The sequence below is a fragment of the Motacilla alba genome, chromosome 1A (genome assembly GCF_015832195.1).
Source record: "Motacilla alba alba isolate MOTALB_02 chromosome 1A, Motacilla_alba_V1.0_pri, whole genome shotgun sequence".
In the NCBI taxonomy this organism is placed as follows: domain Eukaryota; kingdom Metazoa; phylum Chordata; class Aves; order Passeriformes; family Motacillidae; genus Motacilla; species Motacilla alba.
The window spans coordinates 31,429,691-31,445,134 of record NC_052031.1 but is presented as its reverse complement, the minus strand read 5'-3'; the positions used below and the strand labels follow the sequence as shown (position 1 = coordinate 31,445,134).

The window sequence follows — 15,444 nt, the reverse complement described above, 5'->3', positions numbered from 1 at the left end:
GGAACCACATAACCTTCAGAGAAGACATCTTTCCTTTTCATGCTCAGCTGACTATTTAAAAAGAACACAATCTCCAGTCTCTGATAACAAGTAAAATAATTCTTCTGTTGGCTAGCTATAAAAACCAGGAGGCTTAAAAAATTCACTCTTAATTTCATTCACTGAGCTGTGAAGAACAAGTATGAAATTTTAACATGTTTCAGGATCTAAATGGCTTTCTTGGATTTGTTTTCAAAGGGTTAACAGAAGTTATTGAAGAAGGAGAGTGACAGACGGAGAGGTAGTCAATCAAACTCTTGACTCAGAGTCTGGAACAGCAAAAGGAAGATGGAATTTTTAAGCTAACCTCATATTTATCTTCTATATCTTAAAAATTTCTATTAATATCTACAGTTATTGTCCTACTGCTAATGCTGCAATGCATTTTATTCAGACTTTGCTTAATTCTTTTTGGACTCATATATTACATATATAGTTTTTCTATTATAAAATTATCATTAAAGTTTTGCTGTGCAGTGAGAAAAAAATACTGATCTGTACATACATATGCATTAGTTTTCTTCATTTGTACCCACCAGTTAGACACATCTAGCTACCAAATAAATGTCTCAGCTTATATCTGGATCATTCCACCCCTTTTTTTATAGAGAAGACTGCAATCATTCAGAAGGAATAATTACTAGGTCTCCTTTTCTATATGGAAGCTGTATGTATTTCTGTCAAATCACTGTATTGTAAATAACCAGTCCAGTTAGCTAACACAGGTTATGAATTTGAGCCCTTTTAAAATTTTTTTTTAGTGTAAGTCAAATGGAGACTGCTAGTGCAGTCGCTATCACTGTGTGATAGTCAGCCTCATCCATGAAGTTCGCAGTCCCTGAGCATTTTCAGGGCATGGAAACTATCAGACTCTCACAAAAGCACTAGAGGCTCTACAATGACACTTAAGTATTCCCTTTTATTCAGCTCTACTGTGCCAAGAGGAGCCAAGTCTTGCTTTCAGGCAGTCTGGTGCAGAATTCCTCTGACCCATCTCTGCAAACAACAAAATAAATGCTGGTTTTATTGCCTCAGGTCAATTTGTCTGAGGAGGTAAACAGAAAAAGTAAGCATGGACATACAGAAAGCTCTTGAGTTACTCTCACTTGACAGGACCTTTGCTTGCCCATGTCAGGGTCCATGAAAACTTGGGGTTACTAAACAAAAGCTAGAAAGAGATTTTAATATATATGCAATAATGAAGAAATCCACTTTAAATTTTAGGGCCTCTTTCGTAAAGATGATGTTTTGTTGCAAGGGAATGTTTGTTAAATGAGGGAAAAAAAGTCAAATTACTTAAAGCATCTACTTAAAGCATTCAGAACTTCAGAAATGTTCCTCAGTAGGCTACTGTTACTGTCTACATTCTCAAATCTTTTAAAGGAGGGTGAAACAGGACAGACAGGTTTGTATTAATGACAAAGACTCAGCAATAAGATTGCAGTTGTGCTTCTGTTTGCAGCAGTATAGACCAAGAATCACTTAATCCTAGACATAAAAGATTTTTCCTTGCAAACTCTCAGATAATCCTTCAACCAGATGTCAGCAGCAGAATAATTTCAAATGGATAACTGCTTATCTAAACCCACCACCAGTAGTGACTTACTTACCTGTTCACGTTATTTGTATTCAAGGTGTTTTTTTTCCTTTACATAGAGCAGGAAAGAACATTAGAACAAATAAATAAATAAATCAAGCAAAAAGTATCCCCCATCCCGCCAAAAAAAATCCCTCTGTGAATTACCATTTCCTGAAACAGAGACAGAACTAAGCTGCTTTCACAGACTGTGTTTCAGCCTGCAGAGGCCCTATCTTCTCTTTCTGTGGGAAGGAGAGTCCATGCTCTTGAGGCTGTTCTCACCATCACACGTTCAACTCTTCTGTGGACAGAGAGTGTCATCAGTTCTTCCAGTTTTGTAGAAAATGCTGTAAACAGCAAATCATGCAAGGTCAATCACCCTCTCTCTGGATGTCTGTGGGGTGTGAAGGTTGCTAGCTAGAGCTATTCATGCTCTGAGCTGAAACAGAATGGGTCCCCACATGACCGTTCTAGAAACTATTAGTGCATGAGTGTTTCTAGTAAACTAGCATTTTGTAAATTATTTCTGGATCTGAGATGGCTTCTGTCTTTTCTTTCTTCATGCCTGGGAATACTAACATGTCCCCAGGCACTGCAAAAGCCCAAATATAACACTTATCTACTGCAGTGTTTCTCCCAAATGTGAACTTAAGCATTCACCACAGTGACAGCAAGGGGAAGTCTCTTTTTCTGAATGTTGTTTCTTCAGTTACAAAACTTGCTTTTGCTTATTGAACTTTTAACTTTGAAGTGATGTCTCAGCTACATCTTGAAATACATTAGTTGAAAAAGTCACTTTACCTCATCTTTAAACATGCAAAATACCAATGCCAAAGCTTTAGATCTTTTACCTCTATACTTGCCAGTTCTCTAATTTCACATGATGCGTCTTGTCTCAAAAATCTTTGAGAAATGTTTGTTGGTTTATTTTTAATTTTATTTTTTATTTCCCTGCAATTGACCTTATTGTTTTCTTACCTTCTAGGCATAGTGAATGTTTATCATTTGCTAATATGATGGCTTTCAGCTTTGTATAAATTTATTTATAAAAGAAAAAAAAAACCATGCTAGTTACATACAATTATCTTTTGTGCAGTTCTTGTTTTGTTTCTCCCTCAGGATCTACTTCAGGGTTAGGAATTTGATAAGGTTTGTGTAATGAGAAATGGAAATATGCTGATTTAGTTCATAAATTATATGACAGTTACTTGATACTTGGCAGCTTAATGGGACAGACATTGTCTCACCACACCCAAAACATTCAGCATTAAAAGCTGTATCCTTATAAAGAACCACAGTGTATGTGACAGATCAAGCATTTCAGAAAATGCAATGGTATTTCTTGATTGTAGTTTGTGGGGATCTGTTATAAAAGCAAAGAAGTATACCACGAGGTTGAATTTTGAGGACCATTCAGGATGTTATATGAAGTTCAGCAGTGTCTTCAGATTATTCAACCTGAATGTCTTTGACAAGGACATGCCTGTAAGGATTTGTCTTCTGAGCTCATAAACAGGTACACCATGAGCCTTGTGTAAATGCGAATTCTACAATGCCAAATTGTCTGTGAAGTAATTGAGACATTTAGCTATCGCCGTATGATTAACGCTTTTCCTCCTTTTTGCACTGGTACTTATTTCCTTTTAAGCCAAAATTCAGTATCATATACATCTTCAATTTTTATTTTTTAAAGAACTTATTGTTGGTTTGATATGTTAGGCCACAATGCGTTTGGTGGGAATAAGAGGTAATGATAATTTTAGTCTTATAGGATCACCATTCCTTAGTTCAATTCTTACCTTTTCTTTTAAATAAGAATTATATGTTTTTTTCCCAAAGGAACGACAAAAATATGTTAAAAATTGAATTGTTTCATTGTTCTTTCAGCATTGTTTTGATAAGCTATTACAATAATATGAACATCTTAATTGTCACTCTTTTGATCATTTTGGTACAAAGAAATGCATCAAGAGATGACTGTACCTGAGATATCCCAGGGGCTTGATTGCCTGTTATAAATTTCCTTACAGAAGCATTGCTATAGTAAAGGCTGAGTCAGCAGTTTCATTATAATGCCATTTTTCAAGAGGCGATAACTCAACTGTAAAGGTTGCTATGAGCTCAATAAGGTCACAGTTCTCAAAACCAGCTTATCTAAATTATCAAAATATTTGATAAATTAAAGTAATGCAAATTATATACATATTTATAGTTGATCGTGAAGACATATAGTTAGAAATTCAGAACTATCTATTGTAATTACTTGTTCATTTTCAGATGTCTTTTATAACAGTGATATTTTTACATATTTAATTCCACAGCAACACAGAAAAAGTTCACTCATTATTATTGGTAAAATCTTACAGTCTTCTAAACAAAAAACTCTTCCAAATGGAAGCTGACAACTGGTGTTCATACTTGGACACAGTATTTCATGTAGTTAACCATCACTTTCTGATACTGGATAAATAGATAATCTTTCTGTGTGTTTTGACCTCCCAAGCATATATACAGGATATTGTATAGGATAGTGAAGAAATGTTTAAAAGGTAAGTTTGATCATAATTCTTGGTTAGATATCAAATGTCCTGCATCAGATTCTAAGGAAAATTTTACTAGAATGAAATGATATTTGCAAATTAGTTTAATAAACATCAAAACACAGCCAAAAAAAAAAAAAAAAACTTTTCAAGGGTTGAACTCAGTTAAACTTGAAGTACTTCCATGAGTCTCCATAAAGCTTACAGCTGTACCTACTTTTTGAAATTACTTTGATGAGTCTGACACCTGTAAGAATATAATGTTATCCAGGTGTGCTGTTTTTGTTTTTGGTTCATCCCCTAATTGATCTTCAAAGTAATACTTACTTCTAACTTCTGGTCTCTGAGGCACCCTGAGTGGGTCTTACCTTCTATTTCAAATGTGCTTCTGAAAACCTAATGCATATTTTTAATAATATCTTGGTTGGACTGTTGTGACATTCTCAGAAGCTCCATTTGATAAATTGATTTAATGGGCTTTTGATAGTTTGGAGGTCTCATTACATGCACTTCCATATGAGTATGGCATGAACTTTGAAATCTTATTGACCATGTTAGAAATATTAGACAAATTTGACTCTAGAGAAAATGTTCAAATTAAGCCTCCCCTCGATTATGTGACCAGAAATTACAGGAAAATTATGTAGGAAAATTAACCCTTTTTTTTTACTGTGGTTTGAAACATCTACTCCTATAAAATGAGCTTTCTGTGTATCATGCAATGAGAAATCTCATTATATCTATGGAGTAAACTAGTAGTTTTCTTATAGTAGTCTTATATCTATGTAGTAAACTTGATTGATTCTTAAATCAGTTTAACTGCTCCATTTCTCGGAATTGATTGCATGTGGTCATCTCAGTTTCTTATTATTAGGGTCTTACTTGATTTTAATCACTGTTTGTTATCTCAACTATATTTTATATGACCTATTTTTTATGAAGGTTTTGACATTTCCCAAGTTATGGAGTACCTCCACCTCCACCCTTGCAGTGTTATCTGTCAGTAACACTCAGATATCAAGAGCCTATAACAAAGCATTGGAAGGAGGTGGATGGACTTGAAGTGAAATGTGGAGATGATACTGAAGTAGATTAACAGTGATCACACAGACTTTAATCTGTAAAATATTCTATGCATTGCATTTAAGTGTATGAATAATTCAGGCAAATAGCTTAGGCAGTTTAACCTTGTCAGAAAACCACATCTTGCTTAAGAAGCTCAGCACACATGCTGGGTGTGCCCTTCCCCCCTTGTTTAGGACAACTACTGTGGATGATTCTTCTGATGATGAGTTCTGAATTTTGGGCTTACAGTGCTGAAATTGCTGCAGAGACATTAAAAGAAGAAACATGGATCAAGTAAGGCAAATTAATGATAAAGTGAATTAAATATTTGCATTCATTATAAACCCTAAAATGACAATTTACATTTAATTATTTTTTAATACTGCCCAATAGATGTGATGAAAATGTTGATAGATTCTTGGTGGACTGGTTATCTCTTCCCAGGAGCTTGCAATAAGAGCCTGAGTACATTGAATATAGTAGGTTTTCTTTTAGATAATAAAGATTATTTTCAGTGGTAGGCACCTGACTCCTGTTGAAAGCCATTGGGTTCAGCGGCTTCACTTCTAATTAAAACAGTAGGAGTCCACCTCACAGAGCATTTTCTTCTCAGAATAAGACAGAGACAATGAAAAAATTTTCAATACAAAAATCTTGATTGCCTCCACTCACAGTCATGTCTTACCTTCCATCAAGTTTTATTTACTGTTTAAGCCTAGACAGTTCATTATATCATCAGAGACTTTTACAGATAGAGCTCACAACATGTACATTTTGAATGATGCTTCGAATGTGTTATATTTTCAATTTTTTTTCCAGCAGTACCCCAATGGCCCTGTCTCATTGTGCTAGACAGTGTCATCTGCAATATCACCTTTTACCCTAGCCTTTATTGATTATAAATCAGAATATACAACATCCATAATGCAGAAAAATGTCTTTATGAAAGGCAGACAGTATTTGCTGAAGTTATGATCCTTTTAGAATGACCCACTGCATGCACAATTTGGCATTTAGGGGTAGCCATAAAAAATGGCACAAAGGTATAATGACCCCCTAAAGAATGACTGTGATGTGTGCAACTCTCAGCACCCATACACATACAGATAACTTGATATAGACACAAAATGTTTGCTCATCTGAATGTTCAAGTTAAATCTTTCTTGGAGTTTTTTTTCATTTGTGTTAGATTACTTAATTCGAACTAATCATACAATCATGTTATTATTATTATTATTATTATTATTATATTAAGCTATAGGGGACAGCAATGCATACAGGGGAAAATGTATTTTTGTTTAAAATTTATCTTACAGTTTTTTTTACAAAATTTATCCAACAATTTTTTAGTTGTGTTTAAATGGATTTTTAAATGAAGCATTTATCTTCCGGACTCTATATCAATGCAACATTAAAGAGGGTTTTTTCTTTCCTCCAAAAATCATTTCACTGGGGAAACTGAGCTGCAAATATATACATTTTATTAATGGTAAATTTTAAAAATAATGGTATTTTATGTATAGAATATTCAAGTTTCAATAATATAGAAAAGCAACCAAATTTTAAATTTTTTTTCTACTTGTTCCAACACATCTAATGTAATTTCTACTAAGAAATGACACATATTTCCATTTGAAAAACTTTCAGACAAAATTAGGTAATAAGGTTGCTCTTATTGGGTGTTATATTGTTAATTGTTTAACAAGAAGAATTCTTTTGCCAGTTATGAATTTTTCCATCAGGAAGCAATAGTTAAATAGAATGTAAGTGAAAAATAGGTTCAGCATTACCAAAGTGGGCCTATGTTTCTGTATAATAGTAACAGTGAGCATTACATACAGCACAAATATTTTGTACTTTGTTTCTACTGCTTTGATAGTGTCAAAATAGCTAATATTCAACCCCTCCATTTCTGAATGAGAAGTATGATAATTTAATTAATGTTTAAATTCTAGGAGCTGCTGAAGATCACACATAATCCAATTAATTTTTATTCAATTATTTTAATAGCAAACCACTTTGCTATAATTACACCTAATCCCCTGATTTTTTTCCTCAGCTGTTTATCAAGGGTCTGTATGATATCTTTGAGGAAATCATACTGGGATATAATTATCAGCAATCTCCAATGGAATTAATGCACTAAATAGTACTCAATTATGAGCAACATTGCATTGCTGAACGGGTTAGTTTGGAAGAATGCAATACATAGTTTTAAGTTTCTGAGCCACTTTCCCCAGTGTTTTTGGGAAGAGGAGACAATACACTTATTTCTCTCACTAACTGATACTGAAAAAAGGAATGCCAAGATGGAAGCTAGAACTGATTCAAAGAAAAGAATTGCAGCCAGGCCCTTCTAAGCACTGTGGATGTTTATTGAATTTTATATATTAGAAATTACTTTCAGCAGTATCAAATTATCATATACATATGGGGGTTGAGCACAGGCTCCCTGTGGATGTAGTCACAACATCAAGCCTGATGGAGTTCAAGAAGCATTTGGACAACACCATGGGGCACATGGTATGACTCTAGGAGATGGTCCTGTGCAGGATCAGGGGTCCAACTTGATAATTCTTGTGGGTTTCTTCCAGTTCAGAGTATTCTATGATTCTGTGATATAGCAAAGTACTATTAGTATCTGTAATGTTGGAATCTTGACATGCTAAAATCGTAATTTCATTGTTTTATAGATAAAAGAAATACATACATAATTGTGTCAGACTCTTGGAATTTGTCAAAGAAATTATCCAAATTGCCTTTCCTCATTGTGTGTTCTTTTTAAACAGAAACAAGTGCATCATATGTAGGATGCACTGTTTGCAGGAAAGTCCATCACCTATTAAAGAAGTTTGGTATTGAGACATTAGATTATTAGGGACATCCTATTGCTAGGTTAAATACTGTCTTCTTCTGAAGTCTTATACAAATGCAGCATTTTGCCAGAATTTGAGTCATAAAACACAGAGAAGGAAAAAACCTGAAATTCCAAACTTGAAAATTAGGGTCTATTGTTCAGATCCTCATGTTGCTGCGAAGAGGTGCAGCTTCTATTCTAGGATGATGTTTATCAAGTCTTAAAAAACTGTCATTCTCCTTGTAAAAATTGAAGTTTTTTCTGGTTTTAGAAGTGTTAATTGCCCAACCATGTAATGACATGCACAATAAAAATGCCTAATGATCCCTGTGTAAAAAATCCAGACAGAAAAAATTATTTGTAAGCTTATCAGTATGCGTCAAAAAGAAGTTAAGAAGGAAGTCATGTAATTTTCTTCTCACTTTGGTAGCCTACATGCAGTGTTGTAGTGCAGCAGGAAGGAACATTTCTGTTTTTCTAAATGTGACACTGTAATGTGTGCCTATTTTCGCATGTTATTTCTCATGTCTGTGAAGTAGCCTGGAAGACCAGGTCATGTCGAGAGTTTTGAATCTTGTCCATGGCCTTTAGCTCTAGAAATAAGCTGTGGTGAAGGGAGGAGTGAATTCACTGCTACTTTTAGTTTTTTAACCTTAGATAACCCTTTCAAAGCTCATGTACAGACACCATGCCTCCCCACCACTACCAAATTTACATTTGGTGCAATGGAAAAGCCAAGGTTCACCCATCCTTGTCTGAAATAGGGTAAGTGTCAAAGTAGGCTCCTTTCTCAGTCAAGACAGTAAAAAGTCACGGGTATCTGAAGCAACACATATTTTCATCATTTTCTACTGACTTCAGTGAGGGCTGAGTGTGAGTTAAAGTTAATCCTAACTTTGGGATTCAGCATTAGATATATCCAGGCTGAATCCAGAGACAAAGGTCATAGTCCATCAGCCAATCTGTCATGAGCACTTTAGATAAAAATCTTAGAATTTGCTTCATCATATGACATGTTGTTTTTCAGTCTTTGTCTTTTTGATGGACAGTGGAAAGGCAAGATGCTATGGTTTCATTTCACTACTTTTTTTTTAAGGGACTCAGACTTCCTTCTGAAAGCATGCCTAGAGACATAATGTGCAGTTCTGAAAAAAAGATTTTTTGAATACATACAAAAAATTTATCAGATATTTACTGAGAAAAAATTAGGTTTAATTTGTCTCACACAAATATCACATTTACTCCAATCTCTGTCATGCAAAAAATGTTTGGAGACCTCATTATCTTCCCTCTTTTATTTCTAAGGACAAATGGATATTTCATGAGCACCCACTTACTACTTCACTTCCCCAAATATATGTCTGTATTTCATTTCTATTACCACTTGGTGTAGTAGAAATGAAATAGTCCTTCATTTGATATTTATTGTGAAAAGATGTCAAACTCTCACTGTTTTTTACTGTTCTACTGCTTTCTCCCATTGTTTCTAAATAGGAAATGTAAACCTAAGGAATTTACTGAAATTAAAAATTAAATCAATTTAGGAAATCAGGCAACATGCATGGTAAAAGAAAAAGCTTTTACTAAATTTAAAAAAAAGTGGCTGATGTAAAGGAAAACAGGCACATATCACTTCGGATTTCAAACTTCCTAATGAGGTCTGATATGAGGGTCTGACTGTCAAAGTGGAAATAATATCACCTGCCAGTTTGATGTCATCCATGACCATATTTTATTGAAGGAAATTTAAGCGTGAAAGAAGCAAACTCAGTATTGATTGTGATCAAAAAGCTTCTGGCCAGAGTGGTGTTAGTTGGCTGTGTCACAGCAGCAATTACATAGCACTGGTCCCTGGAGACTTTCACCTACTTGTTAGATGAAATCAATAATACCCAGACAAGCACTGAAATGACATTTTAATGTTCACAAAGAACATTTACACTTCAGGGTTGCCTTTGAAAATGTTTCTAACAGTGATGGAGAGGGCAAATGGAGGGTTCTGTGTAGCAGGCAAAGACGCTTGCTTTCAAACCAAGTTATTAGCTGTCATTGGAGGGTGCTTTGCCTAGACTGATATGTGACAATGGATAATAAATGGATAACAGATATAATAGATAATGGATAATTTTGACAGAAACAAACTGTTTGCAAATATTTTGAGGAGAGGCAGTGAGATATGAGAAAGGAGAGGAGTAGGAGGCAGCTGCACCTTCTCATCCTGAGAGATAGTACAACCCAAGTTGATGGGGCCAAAATACATAAGGTGGCATTAGCTACATTTCTCTCAGTGCTATCTATTTTTGTTGCTAGAAAAAGATACATTTCAACTTCTTTTGCGCAGAATAAAATTTGGCAGTTAGAAATCTGACTTAGGTTGCTTTTAATGCCTTTATTTTAAGACAGCTATACTTTTTGCTGTATATTTGTTTTATACTTTTGGAGATTCCGTCAGAAAGCCACTTCCATGTTTTTTTCTGAAAATTCTCAAATGCCTAGAATTAAATAATGATACTGAGGCATTCAGGCATGTCAAACAAGATACTCACTTTGCCTCTTTTGTAGCTTAACTACAGTAACCGCTAAGCCCCACAAAAGTGCTTGCTCACTTCCCCTCATATGGTTGTGTTGAGAATTGAAAGAGAAGTGAGAAAACTCATGAGTTGAGATAAACCAGTTATATAGGCAAAGCAAAAAAAAAAAAAAGCACATGTGAGCTAGGATTTCATTCACTGCTTTCCATCAGAAGGCCAGTTTTTAGCCATCTCTGTACAACTGCTATGAAGAAAATTAACTCTATCCTGTCCAAAATCCAAAAGGAGTATATCCCCTTCAATTTCATCATGATTTAGGAAGAAAGCTGCTAAGTCCTTGCATTTTGCCTCTGTGTTTCTATGCTGCAGGAAGAAAGAGATTCTTGCAGCCTGGGATCAATTTCCTCTACAGACAAATGTGAAATAAATCTATATTCCTATTTTTAATGAAAGGTCCTGGAGTACTGCAGGAACTAAGGCAGTAGGCTAATGTCTAATCCCAGCTCAACCTTACTATTGAATCTAGACCAATAAGGCCTCTCAAATATTTTGGCATTCCTGATGTAAAAGAAATTAACTGTAGTTTATTTTGATTATTGTAGTTAAAAATATTTCACTACTTATTTCTTCTCCTAAAAAAAAAAAAAAGATAAAATAAAACATGGAAAGAAATGAGATTATCAGAATCTTTCCCACTGCAGTGCAATATTATCTATGTAATTTAATTCCTGAACATGATGAAAATACCAATTCAAGTGATGTTTTTCCATATTTATACATCAGTGTGGACTCTAGAGTGCATCTTCTGGAGAGGTTAATTTCTCATATTTTTTTAAACTTTCTTTCTTCAGGTAGAAAAATATACTGAAAACCAAAATAAAATACGTATATTTCAACTGCAGTAATTCAGATCTGTAACAGTGTTTGTCATGTGTTAGCTCAAAATATGAAACTTTACAAAGCACAAGCAGAAATTCAAATTTCTGGCTTTAAAACGAATCTGATTAGATGGACAAGTGATATGACAAATATGAGCTAATACCTAGCTGAACTATGTGAGCTCTGTCACAGTTCTGTGCCAGTGTGAACTGAAAAGATCCATTAATGATCAACCTCATGCAATATTCACTGCTGCTACATCAAATGGGTCTGTTTTACTAACACAGCCAGTGCCAAGAACACTGCTGCCTTACAGCTCTGTGATCAATGGTAGATTGGCCAACAACTGCCCTCTGGAATTACTGCATCTACCAAAAACCTTTCCAAGCATCAACAGAATCCCAACTTTCCTAGCTTGTCCAGGAGGTGCTGTGGAACAGAGAACAATGTAATTTCTGCTCGGTTTTTAACAAGAAATTTAGGAGGCAGGGAACAATTTTTTTTTTTTCTCCTCACCTTTATAACTCACAAAGAAAGACTGGAAGGAGGTCCCTGGAGTTAAAATTTTCAATGTTCATCTTGTTTGCTTTTTCCCTCTGGAGGGCTTTAATCAACTCTAGAGGACTTATGCTTAAGAATTCAGTTTATCTCCTTCATAGAAACATGGGTATAAGTCTTAAAAATAAAGATATGTGAGGTTTGCATGGACTTAGACATAGTTGTGTCCTTAAGACCTGGTTTGAGCATGCCCAGTTTCAATGTTACAGTCGGGTAATCTCTCGAGGTCTCTTGTGGTACCTCTGCCATCATGGCCTCCCTTTTCTGTAATGGAGTTGTACCACTCAAACTGCTTATGACAAAACAAAGGTTAAAAAAAATCCCCCAGACCAACTACTCAAACATTGTGTGTACAACTAGGAAGAGAATGTTCTTTTCACTGCATGTTTCAAACTGGATTTTATCTTTATTCATCACTTTGGAGAAAGCAAATATTTATGAATGAAGTAACAACAAACCCCTTAGACAAGATATTTAACACAGTGCTATGCACTCTCTCACAACATATCTCTCTGATGTGTTGTGTAACTAGGGAAAACCAGAGTTGATATTTTCCTTGAAAAACACTACAAATAAAATGTATTCATTTCCCCCACCCCCAGTAGCAAGCAATTCTGTTTTCGTCATAAGAATAAAGACTTCAAAATAGTTGCTTTAAAAGGTACCATTTTGACAGCCACCTTTTCTGAATGACAGTGTGCCATACTTAAATAAAATTAGTTTTTATATAATTAATTATAACCTTAAAAGTAAAGCAGTTCATAAGGATGTTTGCTATGAAGTCAATAAGACTATGTATTAAAAATGTTTGTTATAATTCTGGATGTGGTTTAGATAGTCTATGTCATCCAGTAGATATGTATTCTAGACTTTATACATGTTTCTGAAAATGTTTAGAATGTTTGGTTTGATTTTGTTTGAGATTGTTTGGAGTTTTTTTTCTTATTTGGAGTGGTTATTCTGCTACTTATTCTGTAGTGATTGCCTTCCTGAATTTTACCAAATATATTTGGATTTTAAGTTTTCAGTCCAGATTCAGTTTAGGCTTTTTGGAAGGTCTCTGATCACCTGCAAAGACAATAGGCTCTCCATTAACTAGTTGCCTGATTTTTATACTGTTCACTCTATATTTCTTAAAAATGAATTGGATTTTGTCTTTTATGATCAGGGAAACATCTCATTCCATATTAGCATTCTACTGATACGTTTCTTAAAATAGTATTTCTTTGACAAGATCAATAGCTTCAAGAGAAAAATATTTGGGATTTTCTAAGGTTTTAAATATACTGTAAAAAAGTGAATTGCATTTTCATTCTAAACTGAAAAGTAGTACTTTAAAAATAAGTTTGATTTGCAATATGAGCTTTACATGATGTAAAAACTTGGTCAATGAATAATAAATACTACTGGAAACCTTAACTCAGGTGTGCAACCATCTTCTGCTAAAATTTGTACTTACTGCAGAACAAACCTAGGGAAATTTATTTGCGTTCTTTTATGGTAATTAAGTAATTTTGCTAATTCTGTAATAGCTGAAAACAGATATATCTTTTGCAAAATAGAAAATAACCCTGCAATCAATGTTATCACGGTGGATACCTTATGACATAATTAAAATTATTATTTTTTTCCATATCTAAAGTTGCAGGAGGATAGCAGAACACCATTACAGAAATGCTGGGCGCATTAGTGGAAAGATGGCATTACACTTTAAATTGTTCATGACAGAGTTGCACCAGCAGGCCAACAAATTATTCACCTGTGATATAGCTGCCCAAAGATGAAACAAAAATACATTGCTTTTTTGAGATGCCAAATCATCAGTAAAGTTAGAGAAAATAATATTCAAATGAAGCTTCATTTCTGATTCTTCTGAACCCATTAAAGCAAAACAAAACCTGATACGTGATCAGGAAGACTGAAAATGTGTGGTTGTTACATCTTGTGATGCCTTATAAGCTAATATTTACTTTTCTCTGATTCTTTGTCTCAACTACTGTAAATCCTAACATAACAGAAGAACGGAATTATGGATAAAATCCCCATTGCTATATGGAAATATTGTGTGGTGAAAGACCTTCTCCAACTTCTTTAAAAGGTAGGTGCACAGAAAATCACATTAATTGAAATCACTGAGGTGCTTTAAGATTTTCACAAATGCTGGAATTAGACCTGGCTTAATCTCCTTCATTTTTGTTTCAGAATCTCTTCAGGAAAGATATTAGGATGTATAATTTCTTGTCCTCTTTTCCAGATCTTGCTTTTGCTCTGTCAGCTCAGTGTTAGAAACAAATGGTCATAACCAAGAGATGAAGAGCTTATCTGAACTAAACAATTAAAAGACTGTTGTTTTTCTTCACCAGATCACACAGAAAAAAAGTTACAGTTTCTGTCAGCCATCTCCTACTGTCAGCTATCTCCTGCTGTTTCACTGGTGAATCATTGCTCTGTGACTGAAGATTTCTTGTCTGCATCACTGAAGGAAGAAGAAATCATGGCATAATTTGTGCATTCATAATTTATACATTCAAAAACCCTTTTAATTCTTATTTAAAGGATAATTTAAATGGTCATTTATTCTATCTCCCTATATTGGTCACATAACATTTATGACATTGAAATCTAGACTCCATTTCCACACTGTCATCCTCTGAGAATTTGGTGTATCAGTTTCATTTGCTTGAAAGTCAATCCTCAGAGGCTATTTTCAGCCATGATATTTACTCCCTCTTCACACCAACATACAACCTTGTGAGCAGGAATGTTGCCAAACTAACAACTAAGCAGGAATATATTTCTAAATGTGAACCAGCAGGTGTTTCAGATAACAGGAGTAAGAAGAAGAGCAGGGATGAGACAACAGAAACTCCTGAATATCTGCATCTATAGAAAGAAAAAAGCTCTCTAGCAGTAATGAGGAGCTTAATTAACTTATTTTAAAAAATGAGCAACCACAGAGGACACATTGGTGGCCTACTAGAAAAATCTACTCTAACCTGAAAGAAAACAGAAATACCACACCTAAGTTGTAAAAATTGCATTGGGGGGGAGGGGGGGGGGGGGGGTTACACAATACTGGAATGTAACTGAATATATTAATAAGAGCTGATTAGCTGCTGATGTTCTAGTAATAATCATTATGCTCATCTTCTAGCAACAGTACTTCAGAAAAAGGTGAAATAATCAGAGAGGAAAGTGAAATTGTCCTTTTACATTCTTCCTTCACAAATGAATACTACAGGTAAATCCTGCTAAAATATTAGCTCATTGGGTCAGGAATAACATTTTCCTAAATGTCTGTTGCAGTTCTGTACGTTGGAAAGCTTAACTTTATTATATTAATACAATAAAATACTCACAAAAAGTTCACCGAGAGATTCATTAATTGTTTGCAAT

The 15,444-nt window shown here is 34.5% G+C and overlaps 1 long non-coding RNA gene across 8 annotated transcripts in view; it reads left to right on the top strand.

Annotated features, from left to right (window-relative positions):
• Positions 1-14,845: 14,845 nt before the first annotated feature.
• LOC119708314 overlaps positions 14,846-15,444 on the top strand; it is a 56,180-nt gene continuing 55,581 nt past the window's right edge. For 6 of the 8 annotated variants that reach the window (XR_005259039.1, XR_005259041.1, XR_005259040.1 and 3 more), the window contains exons 1-2: positions 14,864-15,076; positions 15,203-15,289. This is a non-coding gene — a long non-coding RNA (uncharacterized LOC119708314). Of the gene's footprint in view, positions 15,077-15,202; positions 15,290-15,444 lie in introns of all 8 variants that reach the window. The other 2 variants (XR_005259038.1, XR_005259042.1) reach the window with 2 other exon arrangements.